The sequence below is a fragment of the Macaca mulatta genome, chromosome 7 (genome assembly GCF_049350105.2).
Source record: "Macaca mulatta isolate MMU2019108-1 chromosome 7, T2T-MMU8v2.0, whole genome shotgun sequence".
Classification (NCBI taxonomy): domain Eukaryota; kingdom Metazoa; phylum Chordata; class Mammalia; order Primates; family Cercopithecidae; genus Macaca; species Macaca mulatta.
Genome location: NC_133412.1, coordinates 176,752,613 through 176,761,437, shown reverse-complemented (window position 1 = coordinate 176,761,437; position 8,825 = coordinate 176,752,613).

Genomic DNA, 8,825 nt, shown 5'->3' with positions numbered 1-8,825 from the left:
ACACAGACTAACGCAGACTGAGATAGACTGATGTAGACTGACAGACTAATGCAGATTGACATAGACTGACATAGACTAATGTAGACTGACATAGACTGACGTAGACTGACATGGACTGACATAGACTGACATAGACTGACACAGACTAACGTAGACTGACATAGACTAACGTGGACTGACATAGACTGACATAGACTAACATAGACTGACATAGACTAATGTGGACTGACATAGACTGACATAGACTGATGTAGACTGACATAGACTGACATGGACTGACATGGACTGACATGGACTGACATAGACTGATATGGACTGACATAGACTGACGTGAGCTGATACAGACTAACGTAGACTGACATAGACTAACGTGGACTGACATAGACTGACATAGACTAATGTAGACTGACATAGACTGACATGGACTGACATGGACTGATGTAGACTGATATGGACTGACATAGACTGATGTCGACTGACATAGACTGAAAGGAGAACTCAGAAGGGACACGCTCAGTGTCGGGCACACCTCAGTCAAGGAGGCTCTGCTGACAATACTGTTCCTGTCTCAGTGACTTACTACAACAAAGGTGATTTCTCACTGATGTTCCAGCTCCCTTGAGGGTGTGCCGGGGACTCTGCTCCACCCACTCTGGGACCCATGCTGACACCGCAGCTGCCATCTTGAGAGACACTGGTTGCCATGGCCACTCTGAGAATCTTAGACATGTAATGAAATATATAATTTCATATTTTATATATTTTAATTGAAATATCTGTATATACAATATATATCATATATCTATTTTACTTTTTTTTTTTTTTTTTTTTTTTTTTGGAGACGGAGTCTCGCTCTGTCGCCCAGGCTGGAGTGCTATGGCCGGATCTCAGCTCACTGCAAGCTCCGCCTCCCGGGTCTACGCCATTCTCCTGCCTCAGCCCCCCGAGTAGCTGGGACTACAGGCGCCCGCCACCTCGCCCGGCTAGTTTTTTGTATTTTTTAGTAGAGATGGGGTTTCACTGTGTTAGCCAGGATGGTCTTGATCTCCTGACCTCGTGATCCGCCCGTCTCGGCCTCCCAAAGTGCTGGGATTACAGGCTTGAGCCACCGCGCCCGGCCCTACTTATGTTTTTTGAGACAGGGTCTTATTCTGTCCCCCAGGCTCAAGTGCAGTGGCATGATCATGGCTCATGGCAGCCTCAACCTCCCAGGCTTAAGCGAGCCCTCCATCTCAGCCTCCTGAGTAGCTATGACTGCAGACATGCGCCACCACATGCTGCTAATTTTTTTGTACTTTATTTTATTTTATTTTATTATTTTTTGAGACTGAGTTTCACTCTTGTCGCCCAGATTGGAGTGCAATGGCTGATCTTGGCTCACCGTAACCTCTGCCTCCTGGGTACAAGCGATTCTCCTGCCTCAGCCTCCCAAGTAGCTGGGATTACAGACACCCACTACCACGCCCAGCTAATGTTTGTATTTTTAGTACAGACAGGATTTCACCATGTTGGCCAGGCTGGTCTCGAACTCCTGACCTCAGGCGATCTGGCCGCCTGGCCCTCCCAAAGTGTTGGGATTACAGGCGTGAGCCACTATGCCCAGCCTAAGGTAAAATTTGCATACAATGAAATGAACAAATTTGGGGCAAATGCATATATCCATACACCTATGTAACCCAAACTTCTATCAAGATATAAAATATTGCTGTCACCATGGAAGGTTCCCCTGTGCCCTTTCCCATCAATCCCCACCCCACACCATCCACAGAAGCAATCACTGTCTTGATTTCTTCACCACAGATTAGCGTAGCCTGTTTTAGAACTTTATATAAATGGAACCATACATATGTATTCTTTTTCGTAAGGCTTCTTTCATTTCAGTATATTTTTGAGATTTGTAACTTTTGTTGTGCACATTAGTAATTCATTCCTTTTTATTGTTAATATCCAATTTTTAGTATATGGTACAGTTTATCCACTCTCCTGTTAATAGGTCCTTGTGATGTTTACAGTTTGGGATTATTATGAAAAAAACTTCAATGGCCATTCTCGTAAGTCTTTTCAGGAACATTTGCTTTCATTTTTATTTATTGAGTCGAAGTCTTGCTCTTTCGCCAGGCTGGAGTGCAGTGGCACGATCTCGGCTCACTGCAAGCTCCGCCTCCTGGGTTCAAGTGATTCACCTGTCTCAGCCTCTCGAGTAGCTGGGACGACAGGCGCCCGCCACCACGCCCAGCTAATTTTTGTATTTTTAGTAGAGACGAGGTTTTGCCATGTTGGCCAGGATGGTCTGGATCTATTGACCTCGTGATCTGCCTCCCTCAGCCTCCCAAAGTGCTGGGATTACAGGTGTGAAACACCGCACCTGGCTTCATTTCTATTAAGTGTGGAGTTCTCTAGAAGTGGAATTGTGGGTTTAGAAACCAGGTGTATGTTCAGTTTTTGTTAGAAACTGTTAGAACTTTTCCTAAAGTGTTGGTACCATATTATATACCAACCCACAGTATGTAAGAGTTCCAGTGGCCCCACTTTCTCACGATATTTGGTGTTGTCAAGTTTCAAATTTCAGTTGTTCTGGTGGGTGTGTAGTGTTATTTTACTATGGCTCTTTCATAAACTTTTGCTTTATATATTTTGAGAGTATTTCATCAGGTGCATTCAATGATAGAACTGTTCTTTCTTTTCTTTTCTTTTTTTTTTTTTTTTTTTTGAGACAGAGTCTTGCTCTGTCGCCCTGGCTGGAGTGCAGTGGTGTGATCTCAGCTTACTGCAACCTCCACTTCCCGGGTTCAAGCAATTCTCCTGCCTCAGCCTCCTGAGTAGCTGGGATTACAGGCACCCACCTCCACGCCCGGCTAATTTTTGTATTTTTTAGTAGAGGCGGGGTTTCACTACGTCGGCCAGGCTGGTCTCGAACTCCTGACCTCAGGTGACCCACCCGCCTTGGACTCCCAAAGTGATTGGATTACAGGTGTGAGCCACTGCGCCCGGTCAGAACTTTTATTTCTGGCCGGGCGCGGTGGCTCAAGCCTGTAATCCCAGCACTTTGGGAGGCCGAGGCGGGCGGATCACGAGGTCAGGAGATCGAGACCATCCTGGCTAACACGGTGAAACCCCGTCTCTACTAAAAATACAAAAAACTAGCCGGGCGCGGTGGCGGGCGCCTGTAGTCCCAGCTACTCGGGAGGCTGAGGCAGGAGAATGGCGTAAACCCGGGAGGCGGAGCTTGCAGTGAGCTGAGATCCGGCCACTTCACTCCAGCCTGGGTGACAGAGCAAGACTCCGTCTCAAAAAAAAAAAAAAAAAAAAGAACTTTTATTTCTGATGCGTTGAACTGTTCATCACATTGTGCCGATCCTCTTTATTCCTAATGACTTTTCTTGGTTTGTCAACAAAATAAACAGACAGACTCTCTCAAAGAAAAGGGTATCTGCGAATAGGGCATTGCAATGGGAATATGCATGTCATAGTGAGCTATGTGTGTACTTTAGGGAGGTAAAGGGAGAGAATAGCTTTTAAAGGAAAAGCGAGGAGGATTACATAATCGTTTTGTTAGCCTTGGCCATGAAGGTCAATAGCAAGGCCGATGCTGGTCCAAGGTTGGACAGGCAGTTGCTGGGTAGATGTCCTTGCAGAAGTCTTACTTGTGGAAGGTTGTGATGGCCTTTGTGCAGGTTGTGGTTTTTGCAGTCTTTTGTGATCCTTTAGTTGATAGTCGTGACAGGACAAACAAGCATGAAAATGTTCCCTTCATAGCCTTGCCTGGCTCTATTTCTCAGGGTTTTTTTTTTTTGGTTTGGTTTTTGCCTTTTAAAACACAAATGAGGCTAGGCGCAGTGGCTCACGCCTGTAATCCCAACACTTTGGGAGGCCAAGGCGGGCAGATCACGAGGTCAGGAGATCGAGACCATCCTGGCTAACATGGTGAAACCCCGTCTCTACTAAAAATACAAAAAATTAGCTGGGCATTGCGGTGGGCACCTGTAGTCCCAGCTACTCGGGAGGCTGAGGCAGGAGAATGGCATGAACCTGGGAGGCAGAGCTTGCAGTGAGCTGAGATCGCGCCACTGTACTCCAGCCTGGGTGACAGAGCGTGACTCCGTCTCAAACACAAACAAACAAACAAATAAATCAAAAACAAAAAACAAAACACAAATGACTCCATTCTCATTCTGACAACCTTCACATTTCCCCCTTCTGATCAAGATCTTTCTCTGAAAGCATCACTGGTCAATCATCCTGTGGTTAGGTTTTGATTGTCCCTTGATACCAGGATGGACCTGTCCTGGTTGCCAGTCTTGTCCCACACTGCGGGAGAGTGATTGGCGACTAGAAGCCAGTGTCAAAACCCTTCTAGCCACCTGTGAACAACAAGGGAGGTTTAAAGGGAGCGGCTGTCAGCTAAGTCTACCTAGAGTCCATTATTGAGTTCAATTTTGTCTATTCCATAGTTTTTTTGCTATCATTTCAAAACACCAGGCCAGCATTATTCTGTTAGGAGTTGTACTTCTGTAAATTTTCTTTTTTTGAGACAGGGTCTTGCTCTGTCACCCAGGCTGGACTGCAGTGGTACGATCATAGCTTTCTGCAGCCTTAAACTCTTGGGTTCAAGGGATCCTCCTACCTTAGTCTCTTGAGTAGCTGGGACTACAGGCGCAGGACACTGTGCCTGGCTAAATTTTTCAGTTTTTTTGTAGAGACAGGGTATCGCTTTGTTGCCCAGGCTGGTCTCAAACTCCTGGCCTTAAGTGATCCTCCTACCTCAGCCTCCCAAAGTGTTGGGATTACAGGCATGAGCCATTCTGCAAAAAAATTTTTTTATTTTGTTTGAGACAGGGTCTCAATCTGTCACCCAGGCTGGAATGCAGCGGCACGATCTCAGCTTACTGCAACCTCCGCCTCCCAGGCTCAAGCAATCCTCCTTCCTCAGTCTCCTGAGTAACTGGGACTACAGGCACATGCCACCACATCTGGCTAATTTTTTGCATTTTTAGTAAAGATGGGGTTCCACCATGTTGCCCTGGCTGGTCTTGAATTCCTGGGCTCTAGTGATCTGCCCACCTTGGCCTCCCACAGTGCTGGTATTACAGGCGTAAGGCACTGTATCAGGCTTTGCAAAAATTTTAACATATAACAGTATGAAGTTTTTTGTTTTTTTGTTTTGTTTTTGAGATGGAGTTTCACTCTTGTTGCCCAGGCTAGAGTGCAAGGGCGCAGTCTCAGCTCATTGCAACCTCCACCTTCTGGGTTCAAGCGATTCTCCTGCCTCAGCCTCCTGAGTGGCTGGGATTACAGGCACATGCCACCCCACTCAGTTAATTTTTGTATTTTTTTTTTTTAAAATAGAGACAGGGTTTCACCATGTTGGCCAGGCTGGTCTCAAACTCCTGACCTCAGGTGATCCACCCATCTCAGCCTCCCAAAGTGCTGGGATTACATGTGTGAGCCACCGCGCTCCAGCCCATAATGATATTTTGTATTATTGCTCTGAGCTGAAGATTCTGGCCCATTTAATCTGAAAGCCTAACCTTTATATTTATCCGTCTCTTTTCTTTTAGACTGTTAATCTTTCAATTAACTGTTCCATCACCCTAAGCAATTATTAGTCAAGCAAATTTAAATTTATGTTTCCAAAAGGTGTCTAGGTTTGTTGGTTACCACGGGCTTTTGTCATTTATAAGCCATTAATTTGAAAGCCTTTTAAGACTTAAAAAAAAAAAAAAAAAATCTTGGCTGGAATGCCATAAGCAGTAAGTTTTATCTCAATACCAGTAGGAAAAGCCAGTAAAAAAGAGAGAGACAGAGATAACTTAGAAGTCTTTACATTAACTGTAGTTTTTTGTTGTTGTTGTTGTTTTTGTTTTTTCTTTGATACGGAGTCTTGCTTTGTTGCCCAGCCTGGAGTGCAGCGGCGCAATCTCGGCTCCCTGCAGCCTCCACCTCCAGGGTTCAAGCGATTCTCATGCCTCAGCCTCCCAAGTAGCCGGAATTACGTGTGTGCCATCACGCCCAAGTAATTTTTGTATTTTTTTGTAGAGATGGGGTTTCACTATGTTAGGCTGGTCTCAAATTCCTGACCTCAAGTGATCCAACCACCTTGACCTCCCAAAGTGCTGGGATTACAGGCATGAGTCACTGCGCTCGGCCTACTTTAACTCTATAGTTGCAGAGTTTTGGTGTTTTTTTTTGTTTGTTTTTTAATTCAAGTAATGACCATTTGAACTCTGATTTTTCCTTGACATAATTTGCCCATCATTTAAAAAATGTTCACAAAAATGGGCTATCATATGTAACTGGCTGGAGTCCCAGAAAGCCTAGTATAAGGGTTGAGAATCCCATTCTGCTTTTTGTTAATCTCTCAAGAGCAAAGAATTTCTCTTTTTTTTTTTTTTTCTTTTTGAGATGGGAGTTTTGCTCTTGTTGCCCAAGCTGGAGTGTAATGGCACAATCTCGGCTCACTGCAACCTCCATCTCCCGGGTTCAAGCGATTCTCCTGCCTCAGCCTCCTGAGTAGCTGGAATTACAGGCATGCGCCACCAAACCTGGCTGATTTTGTGTCTTTTAGTAGAGACAGGGTTTCTCCATATCAGTCAGGCTGGTCTCGAACTCCCGACCTCAGGTGATCTGCCCGTCTCCACCCGCCTCGGCCTCCCAAAGTGCTGGAATTACAGGTGTGAGCCACCGTGCCCGGCCAGAATATCTTTTTTACCCTTTCAGAGAATGTCAGGAGTTTGGATTGGTGGTTTAGATGGTGGCAACTGCCCTAGTGGCTTTTAATTAGACATCCTGAGCCCACTATTGAAAACGTGGAAGATTTTTAGAAAAAAATCCAGGGAAATGAGTGAAACCAAATCACAGGACACCAAGAGATGAGTGTTCACAAAATTTTAACCCAGGCATGCAGATCAAACCAAATATTAAATTACACGCTGAGACCAAAAGTGAATTCGCCAGAAATGACATGCCTCACAGACAGAAGGTGCATTCGGTAGAAACCGGAATACTCAAGCCAGAGACCTCTGTCTTTATACCAGAAAGGACTTACCAGAAAAGCCAAAGTCTTTTATCATCTCAGGAGGGATGTAAGGTTTTTTATTAAGGTGGTCTTATAACCAAACTGGATCTTGAATATCAAAGTCTCTACCAAAAAAAAAAAAAAAAAAAAAAAAAAAGCCTCCACCAAAACCAGGGAGGGCTGGCCTGAGAGAACACTCACCAGGGCCAAAAATTTGAGCCATGGAAGCCTACAGTGCAGAGGGCTCATATGCCTACTGGCTAAAAAGAATAATTTGTTCTGATAAGTGATCTTTCTTTAGGTCCCATTTCTGACCCCATTTATGTCAATTAAATAACAGAGAGAGGCTCTCTGAAAGATATGTATTCAGGAATTGTAATGGGAATACACGTCACTGTGAGCTATGTGTGTACTTTAGGGAGGTAAAGGGCGAGAATGTTTTTTTTTTTTGAGACGGAGTCTTACTCTGTCACCCAGGCTGGAACGCAATAGCACGATCTCGGCTCACTGCAGCCTACACCTCCCAGGTTCAAGCGATCCTCCTGTCTCAGCCTTCCGAGTAGCTGGGATACAGGTATGCACCACCACACCTGGCTAATTTTTTGTATTTTTAGTAGAGATGGGGTTTCGCCATGTTGGACAGGCTGGTCTTGAACTCCTGACCTCAGGTGGTCCACCCACCTCAGCCTCCCAAAGTGCTGGTATTACAGGCGTGAGCCACCATGCCTGGCTGAGAGAATGGTTTTTAAAGGATAACTGAAGATTACATATAATTGAGATTACTACCTGTGGCTACAAAGATCCGTAACAAGGGTGATGCAAATCCACAGCTGGACAGGTTGTTGTTGGGTAGATGTCCTTGAAGTATTTTTTTGTATAAGGTGGTGATGCCTTTTGTGCAAGGCTGTGGTTTTTGCAATCTTTTGTGATAATTTTGTTATTGGGCATACCAGCATGAGACCCTGCACTATCACCAAAGACTGCAAACCCTACTCTATTTGTTCAGGTTGTTTTTTGTTTCTTGAACACAAGTGACTCCATTTTGATTCTGACAACTTTCACACTTTATTAAAAATTTTTTTCTGAGATTCAAAGAGCTACATTTTTGGTTAGTGTACGTCTACTATACCTTTTATCCTTTCAACATCTTTTGTCACATTTTAGATGATGCTCTTGTAGACAGTGCTAGACTTAAAAATCCAAGCTTATGACTTGTCCTTTACCTGATAGATTTATTCCATTTGCTTTCATTTGGATTTTTAAAAATATGTGAACTTGTTAATATATCTTTCAGATTTTCCTGCTTTTTAGATAATTGTGTTTTCTACTCTCCTTTTCTAAAAATGAAAAAAAGACTCGATTTTTTTTTTTTGTATTTTTTTTTTTTTAGTAGAGACAGGGTTTCACCCGTGTTAGCCAGGATGGTCTCGATCTCCTGACCTCGTGATCCGCCCGTCTCGGCCTCCCAAAGTGCTGGGATTACAGGCTTGAGCCACCGCGCCCGGCCAAGACTCGATTTTTTTTAGGTAATTGACCGTTTTTAAAAAGAGGTTTTAGGCTCACAGCAAAATTGGGTGGAAGGCAGTTTCCATAGACTCCCTCCCCACCAGAGTGGTGCATCTGTTAAAACTGAGGAGCCAACACTGACACATCATGATCACCCAAAGACACATCATGATCACCCAAGACACATCATGATCACCCAAGACACATCATGATCACCCAAAGACCTGCTTCTGTCTCTGAGTCCTTGCAATGCCAGGCTCGTGCAGTGAGGTTCCCAATGATTCTATCATTATGTGAATCTTAG